Here is a 20,790-nt window from a genome sequence, read left to right as displayed (position 1 = left end):
ATCTCAAACATCCACCCCATCCCAAGAAAGCCTAGGAGCCATATGCATAGAAGAAAACACATGCCACATAACTGAAAAACCTGAAATCATAGTAACTGAAATAAAGAAGCAACACTGGGAAACCTTAAAGGAATTCAAACTAGAAATAATCTCTCAGGTAAAAGAAGAAATGATAAAATAAATGAAGGAGAGGCAGAACATAGCTAAAGAAGACACAGTAAAAAATGGAGAAACTAAACAAAGAGATAGAAAACCTGGATGAACAATAGAAGAAACAAACACAATACATAAAACAGATGCAAAGAGATATACAGGAAATCAAAAACGCCATTGAAAGTTTTAAAACCACCTCAATGAATGTGAAGATAGAATCTCAGACCTCGAAGACAAGATTGCAGCAAGTGAACAGGAAAGATCTTTTTAAAATAACAAGAAATCAGGAAATAACAATTCAATACCTGCAAGATGACATGAAGAGAAACAACATAAGGATGATAGGAATAAATGAAAAATAAGGGGGCAACATAAAGGATGTCAAGAGGATATTTAGAGAAGTAATAGCTGAAAATTTCCCAAACAAAAGATTGGAAACTGATATCAAGATCAATGAAGCATATAGAACTCCAAATAGCCATAACCAAAATAAATTGACACCCAGACATATAATAATGACCATCCCAGAAAACAAACAAAAGAATAGAATACTAAAAGCTGTCAGAGAGAAAAGACAGATCACTTATAAAGGAAAACCTATCAGTGTCACAGAAGACTTCTCAGCACAAACAATAAGGTCAAGAAGAGCATGGAGTGAAGTATTTCAGATCCTAAAGGAAAATGATTTCCAACCTAGGCTGATATACCCTGCAAAACTGTCCTTCAAAATTGATGGAGAAGTAAGATACTTCCATGACAAAGATCAGCTGAAAAACTTCATGATAACCAAGCCAATCCTGCAAAGACAGCCTAGATACATTTAGGAAAAAACCACTAAACAAAGCACACAATTAAACAGAGCAAAAAAAAAAAAAAAAAAAAAAAGATGCAACAGTAGAAATATAACATGTCAACAATAAACCAATATATAACAGTTCCAACCATTAATGTAAATGGTCTCAATACACCAATTAAAAGAAACAGACTGGCAGAATGGATCAAAAAACAAAATCAAACCATATGTTGTCTACAAGAACCCCATCCAACCCAAAAGGATACTCACAGACTAAAAGTCAAAGGATGGAAAACAATACTTCATGCAACAGGAACCCCAAAAAAGCAGGGGTGGCTATTCTGTTTGCAGACAATCTGAATTTCAAACCAATAATGATCAGAAGGGATAAAGAAGATCACTACATACTGGTAAGGGGAAAACTTCAAGAGGAAGAGATAACTATCTTAAATATATATGCACCAAACTACAGAGCACCCAGTTATATAAAACAAGTACTAACAGAAATGAAAAACCAAATTAGCAGTAACACAATTCTAATAGGTGGTCTTAACATACCATTGACACCAATGGACAGATCAACCAGGCAGAAAATCAGCAACAAAATAAAAGAACTGAATCATACCTGTGAACAAATGGACTTAATAGACATATACAGATATTCCACCCAACAACAACAGAATACACATTGCCTCAGCAGTACATGGGACATTCTCTAAAATAGACCATATATTAACTCACAGAACATATTTAAATAAATGCAAAAGAGTTGAAATTATCCCTTGCATGCTATCGGGTCATAGCGCTATGAAATTAGAAATTAATGATAAAAGATACTGCAAAAGTCCCACAAAAACATGGCAACTGAATAATACACTCTTGAGTAATCATTGGGGCACAGAAGAAATTAAAGAAAAAATTAAGCAATACCTAAAAGAAAATGAAAAAGCAGATACAACTGACCAGAATCTGTGGGGTGCAATGAAAGGTGTCCTCAGAGGAAAGTATATTGCACTGAGTTCCCACATCAGGAAAACAGAATGAATACAAATAAATAACCTGATGCTATGACTCAAACAGCTACAAAAAGAAGAGAAAGTCAAGCCCAAAGCCAAAAGAAGAGAGGAAATTATAAATATCAGAGTAGAAATCAATGCAATAGAGATTAAGAAAACAATCCAAAGAATCAACGAATCAAAAAGTTGGTTCTTTGAAAGAATAAATAAAATCAACAAGCCCCTAGCCAACTTTATTTTAAAAAGGGAAGAAAAAGCTCAAATTCATGCAATAAGAAATGAAAAAGGTGAAATCACCACAGACTCTATAGAAATAGAGAAGATCATCAACACCTATTTCGAAAACCTCTATTCTCAAAGGTTTGATGACATAGAAGAAATAGATAGATTCTTAGAAATATATGAAGTACCAAAGCTAGATCAAGAGGATATAAAACTGCTGAATAACCCAATCTCTATCAATGAACTTGAACATGTAATTAATTCCTTACCTACAAAGAAAAGTCCAGGCCCAGACGGATTCACTGCAGAGTTCTACAAGAAATTTAAGAAGACCTAATGCCAACAGTCTTCAAACTGCTCAATGACATTGAAAGGGAAGAAATTCTTCCCAAGTCATTCCTGGAAGCAAATATTACTCTAGTACCAAAACCTGAGAAAGACCCAACTGAAAAAGAGAACTACAGACCAATCTCCCTAATGAAACAGATGCAAAAATCCTCAGTAAAATGCAATGCAAATAGGATGCAACAAATCAAGAAAATTATACACCATGACCAAGTGTGATTCATGTCAGGTATGGAGGGATGGTTCAATATATGTGAATAAATAAATGTAATCCACCATATCAATAAAGCCAAAAGTAAGAATCACATGATCATTTATATAGATGCAGAAAAAGGCTTCAATAAGGTCCAACATTCATTCATGGTAAGAACTTTACAGAAAATCGGAATAGATGGTCTTTACCTCAATATAATAAAGGCCAATTGTGACAAACCAACAGCCAGTATCATACTAAATGGCAAAAGTTGAAAGCCTTTGCTTTAAAATCAGGCACAACACAAGGATGTCCTTTATCACCACTCCTATTTAATATAGTACTGGAAGTACCAGCCAGAGCAATTAGGCAAGAGAGAGAAATAAAAGGGGTAAAGGTAGGGAAAAAAAGTTAAATTTTCATTGTTTGCAGATGACATGATACTCTACATAGAAGACCCTCTAAACTCCATTAAAAGACTCTTAGATATAATAAATAAATTCAGTAATGCAACTGGATACAAAATCAATACTCAGAAATCAATAGCATTCCTATAAACTAACAACAAAATAACAGAGAGAGAAATAAGAGAAGCCACCCTCTTCACACTAGTAGACAAAAAAAAATGAAATATTTAGGAATTACTCTCACAAAAGAAGTGAAACACCAATACAGGGAAAATTATAGTACACTGAAAGAAGAAATTGAATATGATCTCAGAAAATGGAAAGACATCCCATGCTCATGGATAGGAAGAACAAACATTGTGAAGATGGCCATTCTCCCAAAACTGTTATACAGATTCAATGCAATCCCAATAAAAATACAATCAACATACCTTATAGATCTAGAGAAATCACTCCTCAAATTCATCTGGAACCAGAAGAGACCTAGAATAGCAAAGGAAATTCCAAGCAGCAAAGGCAAGACAGCAGGCATCACAATCCCTGACTTGAAGTTATACTGCAAAGCAGCGGTAGTAAAATCAACATGGTACTGGAATCAAAGCAGAGCTGAAGATCAATGGAATACATTAAAAGATACAACCACAACTACAAACACACTCAACCACCTTATCTTTGATAAAGGAGCCAAGCAGGTTTACTGGAAGAATGACAGTCTGTTTCATAAATGGTGTTGGAAAAACTGGCTCTCCATTTGCCAAAAACTAAAACTAGACCCAAGCCTACCACCATGTACTAAATTAAAATCTAAATGGATCAAAGATCTGAATGTTAAAACAGAAACACTAAATTTATTGGAAGACAAATTAGGTAGAAACCTTGAAGACATAGGGGGTAGGTAGAGAATTCATGAACAGGACTCAAACTACACGGGAAATACTTCCCAGAATCAATAACTGGGACCGCCTCTTATTAAAAAGTTTCTGTAAGTCAAAAAAAAAAAAAATCTCCAGCATAGTGAAAAGAAAACCCACAAACTGGGAAAAGATCTTAGTGAACTCCCTCTCAGACAAGGGATTTTTGTCTAAAACATATCAAGAATTTAAAAAAAAAACTCAGACCCCCAAAATTCAAAGACCCAATCCAAAAATGGGCATCTGAGATGAATACACACTTCTCAGATGAAGAAATACAAATGGAAAATAAATACATGAAAAAAATGTTTGTCCTCATTGGTCATTAGGGAAATGCAAATTAAAACCACACTGAGATTCCATCCCACTCTTGAAAAAATGGCCAGGATCAAGAAAACCAACAACAACAAATGCTGGGGAGGCTGTGGGGGAAAAGGAACTCTCCTACATTGTTGGTGGGAGTGTAGACTTGTACAACCTTTGTGGAGGTCAGTCTGGAGATTTCTCAAAAAGCTGGGATTGGAAGTCCCATTTGTTCCAGCTATTCCACTACTAGGCATATTCCAAGAAGAACTGAAAGCATCATACCACAGTGATATATGTGCACCTATGTTTATAGCAGCACGATTTGTAATCACCAGATCTTGGAAACAACGCAAGTGTCCATCAACTGAGAAATGGATAAAAAAGTTATAGTATTTCTATACAATGGTATTTCTATACAATAGCTGAGTACTACTCAGCTATAAAGAAGGATCAAATTGAGATATTTATCAATAAATGGGCACAGCTTGAAACCATACTCATAAGTGAAATAAATCAAACTTGCATCTGTGAATTCCGAATAGTTTCCCTAGTGTAGGAAATGATTCAAATATATAAAAGTATGTGGTAAACATGATTCCCCATTATGTGGCCTTGAAGCCTTATAAAGTTTTCACTCATTAATTGGAATGACTTTATTCTGGGAAATTTGATACTATTGCCTGTGATGCAATGAACAGCTGTTTTGAAGAAAACAAGACATCATAATAGCTAGTGCTGATTTAATACCATCTTGTTTTAAAGCCCCACCAAATGATGGCTCTTCTGTCTCCACTGGTTTTATCGTGTTGTATCTTGCTGGATTTTATTATATGTGATAGTATAAACAAAAAATGTTATAGGCAAAGAGATAATATAGAAACCATTGTTCATTTTTCCGTTAGCTTTTCTAAATACTCTACAATGCTTCCATCCACTTGAATGATTTTAAACTGTCTTGATATGTTTGATGCTATAGTATACAAAGTTATATTCAAATATTTCAAGAAAAAGACACTATGGTAACTACTATTAAGTCGGGTTATTTGGTGGTGAAGCACTAGGTTGCTGAAACTGCCATGCTTTAACCTTTATTGTTATTTTGTTATGCCTTGTTTTATCTCAGTCTCCCTTATTCATTAAAAATTTATTTAATTATTTTTATTACTTTTTTAAACTAAGGGGTAAAACTTTGCAAAAAACCTAGCAGGATATAATATAGTAACTTTTTTTATTTCCTATTAACTTGATTTGAAGTCCTGTAATACTCCCACTATCTTGTTTTGACTGATTGGACTCTGTTCCGTTCTGTAGGATAGTATCAAGTATCAGAGTATAGGCAACTATTTTGAAGGGAATAAGATTCACGATGATGCCCATTCTGGTTTGACTATTATCCTCTTTTGAAGTTCTGTAATGTTTACAATGCTTAGTTTTTATTGGACTTGTTCTCTACTGTTTTGTTCAACTTTATAATACCTAATGAGATAGACAATTCTTCTTAAGGAAGCAAGAGGCATTATAGTAAACATTGTTGATAACTTTGCACTCTGTTTTTATATCATGTGCTATGTCTCTCCTTGGCTTGACTGACAGCTTTGTTTTATCATGTTTGATTATATTCTCTTCCAAAAAAGAAGGTAATAAGATCTATGGGAGCAATAAAACCCAAAATGTGTAAATTTTGTTGTAATAAAGAGAGGGGGAAAAAAGTGCCCTACAGGATACAACAACAAGTGTGTTTAGTTGTGTTAAATAGATGACCATATTAATGTTTTTGAATGGATCATTGAATACAACTGTTTGCAGTCTCACTGTTTGAATGTTCACTTTGTATGCTTTGATCTTGTGACCTGAACCACTGTCTCTAAGATGATAGTGTATAATCTATTAACTGGTGATATCTTACTGTTATTTTTTTTTGTAGTTCTGTATTACTTGTACTCTTACACTGTTTTGTTTTGTTCTGTTTTTTTGTCTCTTTTTCCTTTTAAATAAAATTTTTAAAAATTTTTAAAAATTAAAAAATGATTATTTAAAATGCTGTAAAATTTCAATTGGATATTTTGTTTATTTTAAAGGGAAACAATAAAGGAGTGAATATCTGCCCAAGGGAAAAAAAAATAAAAGATCTTTCCTTTCCTGTTCGCTAGCTGCAATCTTGCCTTCAAGGTCCGAAATTCTATTTTCACTTTCATTGAGGTGGTTTTTACAAGTTTCAGTGGAATTTTTTATTTCATGTATATCACTTTGCATCTGCTTTATGTATTCTGTTTGTTTCTTATATTGTTCATCCAGGAATTCTATCTTTTTGCTTAGTTCCTCCAATTATTTTATCTGTGTATTCTTTAGATATGTTCAGCATCTCTTTAATTTCTTTTATCATTTCTTTTTTTACCTGTGAGATTATTTCTAGTTTGAATTTCTTTAAAGCTTCCTGGAGTTGCTTCTTGATTTCAGTTGCTATTATTTCAGGTGTATGGCATATATTTTCTTCTATATGCATAGCTCCTAAGGTTTCTTGGGATGGGCTTGAGGATTGAGATTGTATTTTGGTCTTTAGTTTTGTCATTTTCCTATATTTCTGTGTTTCAAGTGTTATTCCAAGGCTCTTCTATGCCTTCAGCTCCTGCTACACTGGCCACCCAGTTTCCTGGATTGAGAGAGATCACTGGGGGTGGGGCAGGCAGGCCCAATCCCTGAGGGGCAGGTTGAGTGTGGCAGGGAGCTGTGAAGTTCCTTGCCTGGTAGAAGTAATGATCTCTAACTCCTGGGTTCCACATGGTGCAGGGACACTCACCTCAGGCCACCCAGTTTCCAGATTTGAGGGCTCAGGCAGGCTCAAACCCACAGAGTCCACCAAGCATGGCACGAAGCCAGAAAGTTGATGCAGGCAGGCCCAAGCCCTGCTGAGCTGGTCCAGTTCAGCAAGAAACTGTGAAGTTCCCTGGCCAAGGCAGGAGCAAGGATCTTAAATTCCCAGGGCTCAGGATGGTGCAGGGACTCTCACTCCAAGCTGCCCAGTCTCTGTAATTGAGGGCACTTGCAGTTCTTTAACACTTTTAAATACTAATGATCCAAAAATTGCATACAGTACTGTGTCATGTCTCCATATTTTATATTTGTATCAAACTAGAATGTAAACAAATAAATTTTAGTAAAAAAGAACTTCTATTTTTTAAAGCCAAACTTCTCTTTAGTGTACTAGATTACCACATAAATTTTAATTTAGACTGTGTCTAAACTGAGGAAGATATTCAGTATCTTCTCTCAGGACTAGTAAATCAAGCAAATGAAAACAAAAGAACAACTAAAAGCTCAAGGGCTTTATCGGTTAAAGAAGAGGACACAAAATGACCAGTTCACTTACAGGGGCCCTGTTAGAGACTCTAGACAGCCTCTCTAGTTGCCACTGACACTTCAATTACCATTAGTTCTGCTGGCTCATTTGGCCGCAGTGGCAGAGAAGCCCACACAGACACCTGTTAGAGTGTTTTTTTCTGCTTTGGATCCCACTCAAAAAATAGCAGCTTTTTGAGTCAGTTAGTAAATGAACCAGAGTAAAGTACTTAAGTGAGAAATGTGTTGCCTCCAAAATCAAAATAGGGTCATGTTATGATTTGTGTCTAGGTGGCCCCTCAAGTATCACGCCATCATAGAAGGAGCTGAATCTAATGTTTGTTACCGGTTCATTTTCTAGTGCTGAAGTTGGCAGTCTGAGTGCTACACCTACCCAGGGGCAGAGCTGGCATACAATATAAGAGAGGGCAAGGCATGTTGCTCCCTCTTTTGCCATTTTTGCTCTTGCTGTTTGCTGTCACCATGAATGGTTGCCTCTTAGCCATACCACCCTGCCTTGCAGTCAGTTGAATATGGACTGAAACCTCCAAAAAACTATATGCTAGATAAACCTTCCCTTTACTAATTTTGGGCATCAGATATTTGTCTCAACAATGAGAAAAAAGTAACCAAAACAGGTCATGAGGCATTGGGCCTTTTTCTTTGGTGGTAAGTATAAATGCAACAACTTATCGTTTACCTTATAAGGAATATTTCTACCTGCCCAACACCACTGGACTCCTAGAAATTTTACTGAAATAAATAGACCTTAAAATTCCATTGGCTTTATTTCCCACACTCTGGTTCTCAAATGTTTTATTGACAAATCCAGAGAGATTGCTATTTCCTATTGACTTGGCCAAATCAGCACATCATCATAAATACACTGGGCCAGTGTAATGCCTCATGGGAGAGAAAGGTAATTAAAATCCCTGTGAACTAAGTTGTGACAAAAGGCTGAAGAGTTAATATAATCCTGAGATAAGATATGGAAAATGCATTGCTGGCATTGCCAACTGAAAGCAAACTGCTTCTGGTGGTCCTTAAGGATAGGTATGGAGAAAAATGCATTTACCAGATCAATAACACATACCAAGTGACAGGAAATGGTTTTAGTTGCTCAAGCCAGGAAACAACAGCTAGTACATCAGCAGCAACTGTAGTAATCACTTGAGTCAGTTTATAATTCACAGGCATTCTCAAAATGCATTCATATTCCTCACTTGCCAAATAAGAGAATTAAATGGAGATATAGTGGGGACCACCATGGTTGCATCCATCAAGTCCCTGATTAATCTCTGAAATCTCTCCAGGAATGCAATATTGTTTTCAGTTTATTATTTTACCAGGCAAAGGGAAATCAAATGGCTTCCATTTGGCCTTTTCAACCATAATAGCCACCACACTTCAGGTTAAGGATATAATGTGAGGATTCTGTTACATGGTAAGTATACTAACCCAATTAGGCATTCTGGGACAGGGGCAATGACTGCAAAATGGATTCAAGGACCTACTGGATCCATTGTGAGTCAGACTTTTGCTAAGATTTCATTGGTTACCTGACCTCTCTAAGCCCCTACTCTTACTAAAGGGTCACAAAGATGTTTGGATTCTCCGGAATGAATGAACCAATGTCCAGTAGTCCCTGAAATGTCTGATCATTTGCCTTCCCCCAGTGTGTAGTCACTCAAGCAAAAGGCAGTAGGTCCCTCTGGGGCAGGATGGAAGAAAGATTGACCATATAAATTTATAAATTTTAAGGCCCCCTGAAGGATTCTTCCTGAAGGGGACCTTAAATTTCCCAGTTGAGCAACTGTGGTCCCCACTATAAGGTTTGGCATACAGAGAAGAGCAATGACAGAGCTCTTCAGGAATGCTGGTGTCTTCCTCATGATTCTGTTTCTTAATGTGTTATGAAGGGTGCATTTTTTGGACCATCCCAGTTTGTCAGATTAGATTTGACATGCCAGATCCACTCCAACATTCCCATTTCCCTGAGTCTCTGAATCCCCTCATCAACAGTAAACCACAGAGTGTAGGGCATCTCTAACTTATTTACAATGGGCCATCTTTAAACTGCCCAAATAAACTATTAACATGTTTTTTTTTTTATTCATCAAGTTTTTGACTATGATGAAACGGGTCTTTTCTGGAAGAATATTCCCAGGAAGAGAAGAAGCCTATAAAGAATAAGTTAAACTTATTGCTATGCACCACTGTGAGTGGTAACCTCAATACAGCCTCTATTTATTTGCTACTCTGAGACTCTTAGAGTGTTCAAAATTGTAAAGTCACAAAGAATGGGCTAGGGACCACATGAAGCTCTAACACAAGGGCTTGGGTAACTGGATACTTTTTCTTGAACGAAAGAGCCTTTCTGTCCTGCTGTTAAGAAATATATAGGAGTCAAAGTTTTATCTCTCACAGTTCTCCTCATCATAGACACTGTGCTTCTGTTCACTGAGTGGATTTCTAAGAATTGACTGAAGGATCACTATGATTCTATGTTTAATTCCTCTCACCTAATTCAACTTTTCTCCTATTGACCATCAGTTATAGTTAACTTTAATAAGCTATACACCAAGGAACTGCTCTTGGAGTACTTTCATATGGTCTCAGTTACAGATTTAAGCTGTAAAGAGTTCTGGAAAAAACATTACACATCTATTTATACGTAACATTAATTGAGAAATCTTGGGTCAGTTTTTCTCTAAAGACACTGAGATATTCCAGGAAGAGAGTGTGGTCTAAAATTATATAGGAGAGAGACTTTTAAGGGTGTATAGAGGCACCTCAGTCTTCAGTTGACCCTGTGGTTGATGATATTGTCACAATAGTAGATTCTGTGGGCTTGCAGGTAGACAGTGGTGCTGATGGTCTGGCAGAAGTTCACTCAGAGGAATTGTCTACAGATGAACTTCAGCAAATCTGACTGAGCAAAAGATAATGGCAATTGAGAAGTTTTCTGAAGAGGAGGGGAGTATCAACAATCAGTGAAGCAAAGCTCTTCTAAAACAAAGAAGATTCTGAATAACTGGACAGAGCTTCATACACTTTTGCACAAGACTCATTTAGACAGACAAAAGGCCAATCACTGCATTTACTTTTTTAATGACCATGTCATACCATACTACTGAACAATGTTAAAGAAAAGACAGAAACAGAAAACCTTAGACCTGAAAAATTTGAGACCTAGTGATCTAAAAGGAGTTTGTAGTGGGCTATAAGCTCTTCCAAAGAGAAAAAGGACACCAGAGATCCAGATATCTAATGTTATGAAAGGAGACTCTCTTTCCAAACAATAATCTTCTATCTAATCCCCACTTACTGCAAGCCAAAGATGTCGATTTGAGTGGTGAGTACAGTTGTTTCTGATAAGCTATGTACATTTTATAACTCTGATGAACACACTAGGAAAATTATTAATGTTTCTGGTAAATTACACATTATACAGCTCTTTTTTATTATGAAAAAGTTAGTTAAGGAATGCTTTGGGAGGTTTACAATGTATTCTGTGTACTTCCATTATTTCTTATAGGAAAAAGTCTTGACTTACAAGCAACTTGACTTACAAGACTTTAATAATGAGCCCCCATACTTGAGATCATATTAAGAAGTATATTCCCATGTCTCACATTGAATATTAAACTATGTGTTCATGAAGCTATTTTTATGCAATTAACGTACTTTACCTGGTTCATCATAGACATTCTCCAAGAAAACCATCTTTTGTTTTGTTGGCATTAAAGGGATGGTAATGTAGCTTGATTCATGCTAAGGCACCAATAGTTACTCCAACATTGCATTTGCATCATAAGTACAAATATCAGTTCATTGAGAAAGAAAAATAATGTCTTACTCTTATTATGATAATTGTCCTGATATTAAAGTTCTAAAAGCTTTCTTTGAGAGGTCCTGGAATCTGCAGAATATACTTTGAAGATTGCTAATCTTATGTAACTTATTTGATAATAGATACATAAAAAATATTCACTTTGACCAATTTCTAAGTTTACATTACTTTCAGATAAGCAGAAGTAAAACAGAACATATTAATATCAAGGAAAATCCTTGGTTTGTACTTTAATGGCACAACTTAGTTCTGTGGCTTTAGGTATAAGTGTTTCTATACCAAAATTTTATTCTATACAAAGTTCTCTTCCCTGATCACTAAAACTTTTAAAAGAAAGTAAGAATAAAATATGTGTAGGCACAAATTTATGTACACACAATCCCAGGCATATAGAAAATGCCTGATAAACAGCATTTTTTATTTTTGTCATTAATAACAAGACATATGACTGATGACATTGTGTATATTTTGAAGATTTTGATGTATGTGGAGTAATATAAATTATAGATGAATCATAGTAGTTTTCAGTAAAATAGCCAATTTCATCATAAGGGTCATGACAGGTGAGTCATCCTAAAGATAATAGTACTAGAAAATTGATGAAGATAGTATTCTACTGTTCAACTGTTTGAAAATAAAGTACATTGTGACATTTTTATCTTTAATCATCATTTCAAATGTTTCCATTTCAATTATTGACATTTTTATGAGAGTCACTATGACCTGTATGAGGAAAATGTGCCACAGAACTTGGTAAGCTAATTAGCAAGTGTGTGCCACCAGAAATAAGTAATGAAAGGAATAGTCACTTGTTTCTAATTTTAGGAAAGTATTCTTCATATATAAAAATGACTTAAGTGTTGCATGAACTCAAGGAAAATTGAATTTTTATCATTATCCTACATAAGAAACTAAAGTGTGAAAATGAGAAAAGTACAAATATATCAAGATTAAGCTTCCATTATGTTTAGATCTATTTCAGTTTCTATTATATTAAATGGAGAATGGAGAAAAAGATAAAGAATATTTTAAGCTGTTAAATTTGTAGTTAAATAAGCTGCAATCATGTTCTCACTTTTTCTTAACCCCTATTTATAATTTTAGGTAGTTCCTTCAATCTCCTGAACCTTCACTCTTCAATCTACAATACTGTAAAAGGATTTAAAATAGCTATTCCATAGTAATTCAGAACAATTTAATGCAATAAACTATTAAAAGTGTGTAATAGTACCATAGAGAATGAGTATTGACTTATTAGCAAAGTAAACTTTTCTAATGTATTGCGGACATGTTCTGGCTGTTTATCATCTCACAGAATTTAGTGTCAAATATGAAGTTTTCCATACCGACTCAAAAGGACTATTCACTTTAGTCGGTTCATCAAAAATATATCAAATAAGGACCTCAACAAAATATTATTTAATTATTTTTTCTTTATGGGCTTATGAAAATAAAGAAGTAGGGTGTTATCAAAAATATTTATCACTTTAAAATTTTTAGTAAGACAATGACCATAAATTTGAACATTGCCAAATGGTCTGATCAACCTCAACAAGACAATGCCAGCAAATTTATTATTGCAACCTGCGTCACTACCACCATTATCAGCTCCAGTAAGGGCTTATATTGTACTCTGGATTTCCATATGTTACATGATTTTATCACCATTCTTATGTGCTATGATTTACTGAGGCATTTATTCTTCAGCCTTACCTACCAGAAAGTAGCTTCTTTAATCTGAAAGATCACAAATATTTTACATCATGAGACACTACAAGAAGTTCTTACTCATGATGGTTACTCAAGAAAATGTTTCTGAAGCAACATACTTCCCTGTTTTTATCTCACTCTGTCTGCCTGTTTCTGTTTCTCTCTCTCTCTCTCTCTCTCTCTCTCTCTCTCTCTCTGACACTTTCTCATAAATGTATCATCTCCCATATAAATAATTTGGTCCTTTTTCAAATCTGCTACTAAATACCTCTTCTGCTACTCATCTTCTCATCAGCATCAGCATTTCTAAAACAAGCTGTCATTATTCAAAGTCTCTCCTCACTTTTTTACTTCAGTTTTGTATCAGTGGTGTCCAACCATGTTTTCTTTCTATAATCCCAACACCATTTTCAGGATCACCAATGAGATCTCTCTCTCCAAACCCAGTGAGCTCTATCTCTCCAAATCCTTTGAACAATTCCCAATACTTTCCTCACCTGCCCTCTCAATAGTCTCAGTCTACCACTTATTTTCTGAATCAACATTCTGCCTCTGTTTACTCCTTTTGTCCTTCACTGGCTACTTCTTTAAATTGCTCAATTATTTTTCTGTTTCTTCATAGAAGCTTGAATTCTGGTAGGCAGATGACTATAACCACAGTACAACTGATGCAAGATAATGGCTATAATGGAGATTTAAACAACACAAGAAGCTTCTATCTTTCGGGGAAGTAAAAGATTCTTTCATAATATCTCTATGCACAGCAAATTTCAATGACAGTCAAAAGCTTTTCAGACTCTAACATGTTACTGATGAAAGAGCATTTCAAACAGAAGGGTCAGTATATGACTAAATACAGAAACTTACAAACGCAAACACCCTCACAGCATACAGTTATTTTGGTTATAAGTGGAAACAGTAAGGAAGGAAGGATAATGTTAAGTATATAAAAATAATAGTAGTGGTATTACAGGCAGCTGAGCTAGTTAGAAATATTATAGGCAGTCAGACAGGGCTAGGGCTTCAAGGAAGCTGGCAAGATGTTTGTGACCTTGGAGGAGACACACATCTCTTGCTGTGGGCCAGATCTCAAAACAGTAGGCAAAACAAATGCAACTAGATCTGTAAATATAAACTCTAGGGATTCTGTATGGATCATTTTGAGAAATCAGGAGTCACCATTCCAAACCCCTGCAGAAAGAGTTAATGATTCATAAGAATGCTCGGTGGTTTGCTATGAGACTCGCTTCCCCACTTATCCCTAATTTGGTCAATTCTACCTGAACAAGTAAACTTCCTGGTTGATCATACCTCTGTCTCACCTCATACCCATCTGTCTTGCAACTTCCCAGGTTCCCCCACTTTAGACCTGCCTCATCTCATGATTGTACTCTACAAAAATCCCTAGAAAATATAGAATCTTTGACAACCCACTTGGGACCCCTTTTCTCTCTCTCTCTCTCTCTCTCTCTCTCTCTCTCTCTCTCTCTCTCTCTCTCTCTCTGTCTCTCTCTCTCTCTCTCTCTCTCTCTCTCTCTCTCTCTCAGAAGTTTTTTTTTCTCTGAATAAATATTTCTGCTCTTAACTTCTGTTCCAAAATTCATTCTTTAATATAGTAATATAGTTCCCCTATATCAGTGGTACAAAGAGTAAGATAAAGAGAATTATAAAGTAGTATAAAGAACAGTAAAAAGGAAATTCAAAGAACCCTGACAGATTGCCTCCCTTTCTGATACAGCCTAAGTAAAAGAAAACCTGGTAAGGCTAATCTAATCAATGCCACTTAGTTGTAATAAGAAGTTTCAAATGTGTTCTATAAGATTCAGCCATTTTAAGCCTTGGTTAGATTATGTTAATTTCTTCTGGGAACCGTGGCTCTGCTAATTATGTTTAGCCCTCAGGTTGCAGCAAGTCAATATAGATTTTGGTTCAGAAGATCAGGGAATCCCTGTTACACTAGCCCACAGGAAATCTAAACTGCTGAACTGTAAAAACTATTTACCAAAAACTTTACCCAGCCCTTGGTGGACAATTAACAAGACAAAAGTTGTGACAAAACAAGTGTATTTCATGACATGCTAGTAATTTGAGCCTCAGGTGTTTTCCTATAAGCAGGCACCTTAAAATATTTTTAAATCACAGAGAAGCGTTTTTTTGTAAAAATCATCAGTTAAGTTTAGAATATACTCTTAAAAACTTAAAAAAAATATTGTGCAACTAAATGGTAGATTCATGTGTAAATCCATTTTAAAGTAGTGTGACATTCTGCTAAAATACTCTAATAGGTTCTTGCTCTCTCTGTTCTTTATTTTGCTGTTGCTTTGTTGTTGTTTTTCTCCACACAGAATTAAATGACAGCTCTTTCTCTGTGATTGCCATTATTATTACTTTTTAATAAAATTCCAAAGTGAAAGTTGCATGCACAACACTAAAAAGTATAAGGCATGACCACCTTTCCTCAATGTCCTCGTTTGCTAGTCTCAGCAGGTAGTCTTAATTATCACCAGCTGTAAACTTGAATCAAATCACTCCTGCATAGTAGCCACCTGCTTGCCAATTAAGTTAATGATCTTTGAAACACTTTGGTCTTAGTCAGTAGGTCTTTTGTTATCATTGCTGTTTCCTACAGACTCCCAGAATTCTTGAGGGTGAATTGGTTTCAGGGTATATACATATTTTTTTGTTTGTTTGTTTTTTGTTTTAAAGAAGATAAAACCAAGGAAAATAAAACAGAATATAACCAATTAAAATAAACTAGTATAAGTGATACAGGACTTCAAAACCTTATGAAATCAGCAATAGTTACCATAATGCCTTTTGTTGTCCTCAAAGTAGCTAGAGAAAGCTTTGGACATAGTAAATATTGAACAGAATCAAATAGAATAGAAACAATAAAAGCAAAACAATAAATGCAATAAATGACTTCAAAACAAGCTAATAGTAACTTCAACATGGCTACCATAATATGTCTTGCTATCTTTTAAATAGTTGCTCATGCCATCAGATTTAACATAATCAAACAGAACAAAAGAGAACAAAACCCAACCCAAAAACAATAAAAATGGTGCAGTTTCCAGGTGAGGATCACCTTCTTGTGAGGCCTGGTTCTCTTCCTCTGTAGTCACTGTGAATGGCACTGACTCACAAAGAGATACTTGGGTGTGGCCCCCCACTTAGGCAGGGACCTGCCTATTTACATATTTTAATTTTTGGTTTTTATCTGGTTTGGGGCACTGTTTTGAAATTACACTGTGAAGTTTTGCCCTGAGCTGCAGTACTGTCTTATCTCTTGTTCTAAAAAGCTGATTAGAATGCATTTCCTTATTTTGTACAGTTATGAAGTTTCTTCTGGCTCCAGAGAATTGCCTGCAACATTAACTAGCTATTTATCTGCTACATTCAAATTTTTGCCTTGTAAATATTTTGGATTGTATAATGCATTGTTATACATTATACTCATTTAATATAGTGTGTTATAGAACACCAGAGTTTATTCTTCCTATTAATAAATATATGCTTGTTAGTGGACCTAGCCTTTTCCCATTACTCCCCAATCTCTGGTAACCACTACTATGCTCTTTCCACGAGATAAACTTTTTAAGTTGCATTTATAAGTGACATTATGCAATTGCATTTATTCTGTGCCTGATTTATTTCATTTAACATAATGATCTTTGAGGTTTAAAAAAATAAAAATTACAAAGCATGAAAAATTGATAAATTGAACATGTATTAAATTTTAAAAAATTCAAAAGTCTATTCTGCTGAAAACATTATTATAATAATATAAAAATACACTAGAATTGAAAAATATTGTAAAACTTATAGGATTTTCAACATTAAAAAGTAATTCCTGGTGTACTTTATGGACATTAACAATGGTAATAGCAATTTTTTAGCTCAACACAGCTGTTAATGGTTCAGAAACTATTTGGGCAGCAAAAGATCTACAGTTAATCTCTATTCTTTCAACTCATTTTTTTCTGTAAATCGGGAAGTGCTAGAAAATTAAAGTGCAATATTTATATGAAAATGATACATCAGCAAGTGAGTGGATAAAGAAAATATAGTATTTACACAAAGTGGGGTACTATTTGCCATAGAGATAAACTTTAGTCATTTGTAAGAAAAATACATGTACTTTGATATGTAATATTAAGTGAAATAAATCAGACAAAAGCTTAAACATTAGGTTTCTCTTCTAATAAACAAGTAGGGAGATATATCTTTCTCAAAAGGGAAGGGCATGATAAAAAGAAATTAAGATGTTATCTACACATACCAGCTCCACAAAGAGTGTAAACATCATGTACTGCAAATATGTACACAAAAGGGGAGTCAACAGATGTGTAATAGAAATAAGAGGCAAGGGGAGTAAAAGGGAGCAAAGGAGAAATTAAGATGTGTTATGCGTATATATCAACATCTCACAAGAAATGCAAACATTCTGTTCTACAATTATATGCTAATAAGTAAAAAGGAAAACAGAGTTAATTTAAAAATAAAATGATATGCTAGCAAGTAATTAGAATGCTTCCATGCATCTGCTCAAAATTATATATTAATTTTTCTAAAAAACTAGTCATGAAAGAGAATCAACATGGAATTTTGAAAATATTGTGAAGTTAAATAAAAAGTGAGGTTAATAATGTAAAAAACGTTTAGCATTGAAGCTAAAACTTTTTTTGGTTAGACAAAATTATTTAACTATAAAATAATATATTAAAAAATCCTTAAGATCAACTAAACTTCCACATTAAACCACTTAAAAATCAAAAGTAAAAAATTAAAAGAAAGAATATGATAAACACAAAATAAGAAACCAGTAAAATAAATAATATTCATATTAGAAAAAGTTCAATTATTTTCAAAAAATATTTATCATTTTACAATTAAAAAGTAGAAAATCAAAATTAAAAGGAATCCTGTTTATAGCAATCTGAAGTTACTATAAGTCCTTTGTAGAGGCACCACATTAGCTGTCATTGAAACAAATAAAAATCTGAAAGAACCCAAATCAGACTCAACTTACAACCCATGGAAAATATAACTGATGGGCTAAATTTCAATAAAAGAAAATCTTTTTGCTCTTTAACAATGATATGTCAATGCATTTAAAACAAATGTGAAAACAGTCATAGAATAGAAGCCAGTGTTGGCTGACTACATCTGCTAAAACAGTAGTTTCAAAGCCAGGTAAAGTGGCCTTTGGAAGACTAAAGGGAATCTTAAATTGGGGGCTAAACTGCTAGTAGAACTTAGCAACTTATTCAGGCCCAGTCTCAAATATAAATAACACAAACAAACAAAAACAAAGCAAAAACTGTAATGCAACTCAGTGAACAGGCTTAGGGTACAATCCATTGTATGAAAAAAAAAAAAAAAAAAAGACTTTTTCCAAGAATACAATGGACTCGAAATTCAACAATAAGAAAGTGAAAAACTTGACAGAAAGAAATGGATAAATACCTGACTCACAAAAGAAGGAAGAATAAGCAAATGAAATTTTAGTAAACATCACTAGAGAGCTGCAAATATAAGCAGTAATGAAATACCACTGTAAGGTATTAGAACAGCCAAACTCGGAGCACTGTCCGCGACCATCGCTGGCAAGGACCTGAGTCAGTAGTGTCTCTTATTCACTGCTGGTGGGAATGCAAATGTGTATAGCAAATTTGGCAGTTTCTTGCTAAACAAAATGTATTCCTAATATATAATCCAGAATTGTGCCCACTAATATTTATCCAAATGAATTAAAAACTTGTTTGCACAAAAAATCCAAGACTGTGGTACATTCATACAATGCCATATTATTTATTACTAAAATAAATGAACTATTATGAAACAATGAAAAAAATATGGAAAAATGTTACTAAGATTTAAAAAGCCAATCTAAAAAAACCTACACATTCTGGCATCCCAGATATATAAAATTCTGTGCAAGGAAAACTGGAGAAAGTCAAAATGTTTTTGTTTTGTTTTGTTCTGCTTTTTGTCATGGTTTAAGTTGGGAGGGTGGTGAGCAGGCAGGGAACAAAGAAAGTCTAGGGCAAAGAAATTATTTGACAGAAAGTTGGATACTTATTTGATAGAATAGTGTAAACTACTTCATAGAAAGCTGTACACATATCATTGATTATACCTTACTCAAAATCCATAGAATATGCCACACCAAAATGAATCCTTAGTGTGAACTGTAGGCTGTGGGAAACAGCAGCATGTCAGTAAGGGATCCGTGAATGTAACAAATGCATCACTCATTGTGGATGCTGACAGTGAAGCAGGTTGTGGGAATGGTGCATGAAGGGTACGGAAATTTCCTGTATTTCTGTTTCAACTTACCAATGAACCTAACTAAAACTGCTCTAAAAATAAGAATTAGTTTTTAAAAATATGCAAACAATTTTCTAAACATTGTGCAATAAGCATAAAGAAGACTGATTTCTTGGAAAGAAAGAACAAAATGAGCTCATTTTATGACTAACCCAGTTTACTACAGAATCTTCAAGCCACCATGCAGAAGGCAAGTGAAGCCTGAAGCACTCCCAGAATTAAGAGTACCATGATAAGGGAGGATTTGGAGGAGAAATCTTTAGGATAGAGTCCTAGTTCCAGTGGATAGCTCTCCTGGGAAAATTGACTCAGTCAACTTCCATTTATTTGTAGTATGTCACAAGCAAGAGATTCAACTGCAGTCATACAAACCAAAAGTGAGCTAGCATTTTCTAAAATAATGACATAAATAAATCTTAGCAGCCATCTTTACTTGATATCATTATCCTAAGACAGAACTATCTAATAAAAAAGAAAGTAACATAGAAATATATCTATTTTACATATAATTCTACTTTTTATAATACAAATCACCTGCTTGAAAAGACGCAGTTTCTCAGCTAAAGTTTATTTCCACCAAGGATATAAATAACAGCTTGTTAATTTTCTTTGTAGAAATTAGAAACATGGCTTAAGAAGAATGGTATTTTTGAGTCCTATTAAAACTTTATGAAATAAAATCTGTGCTGCGGTAACTATGTTGTTTTAGAGAATGTTATCTAAATGTTTTAAAGAAAATGAAATGCAATGAGATTAAACCTTTTCATATATCTTTTAAATTTAGAAAAAAATCAAATGCATAGGGATTATTATCCTTCTTTTAAATTTTTGAGAAGACCAGGTTAGTACATCATACTCAAAGTTTAGCTTATAGAAGCCGTACTTTGTGAAAGATTCAAGAGATGCCTTCTCCTTCGTTTTGACTTATTTCTTAGGTCCTTTTGTAGTTTGACTAGGCATGGAATTCTTTACTAGCACGAAGTTTTCCTTTTTGACACCCAGCTATGAAGTGGCAAATCATTTAATGCTTCTGCTATAATTTTGTTGATATTTTGTCAAACATGTCAGAGTTCAAAATCTCATATTTCTTCCAGTATTGAAAACCTGATCCAAGCTTCCCAAAACTTTTGTGGGACAAAGAAATCTTTAAAACTTCTTGTGGCCACTAATTCAAGGTGAGTGAGATGAATTTAGCGAATGGCACTTCAGTTA

The sequence above is a fragment of the Cavia porcellus genome, unplaced genomic scaffold, assembly GCF_034190915.1.
Source record: "Cavia porcellus strain 051 isolate PalLab524CR breed Dunkin Hartley unplaced genomic scaffold, mCavPor4.1 scaffold_9, whole genome shotgun sequence".
Classification (NCBI taxonomy): domain Eukaryota; kingdom Metazoa; phylum Chordata; class Mammalia; order Rodentia; family Caviidae; genus Cavia; species Cavia porcellus.
The sequence above is the reverse complement of the archived record's forward strand: the minus strand, read 5'-3'. Positions refer to the sequence as shown.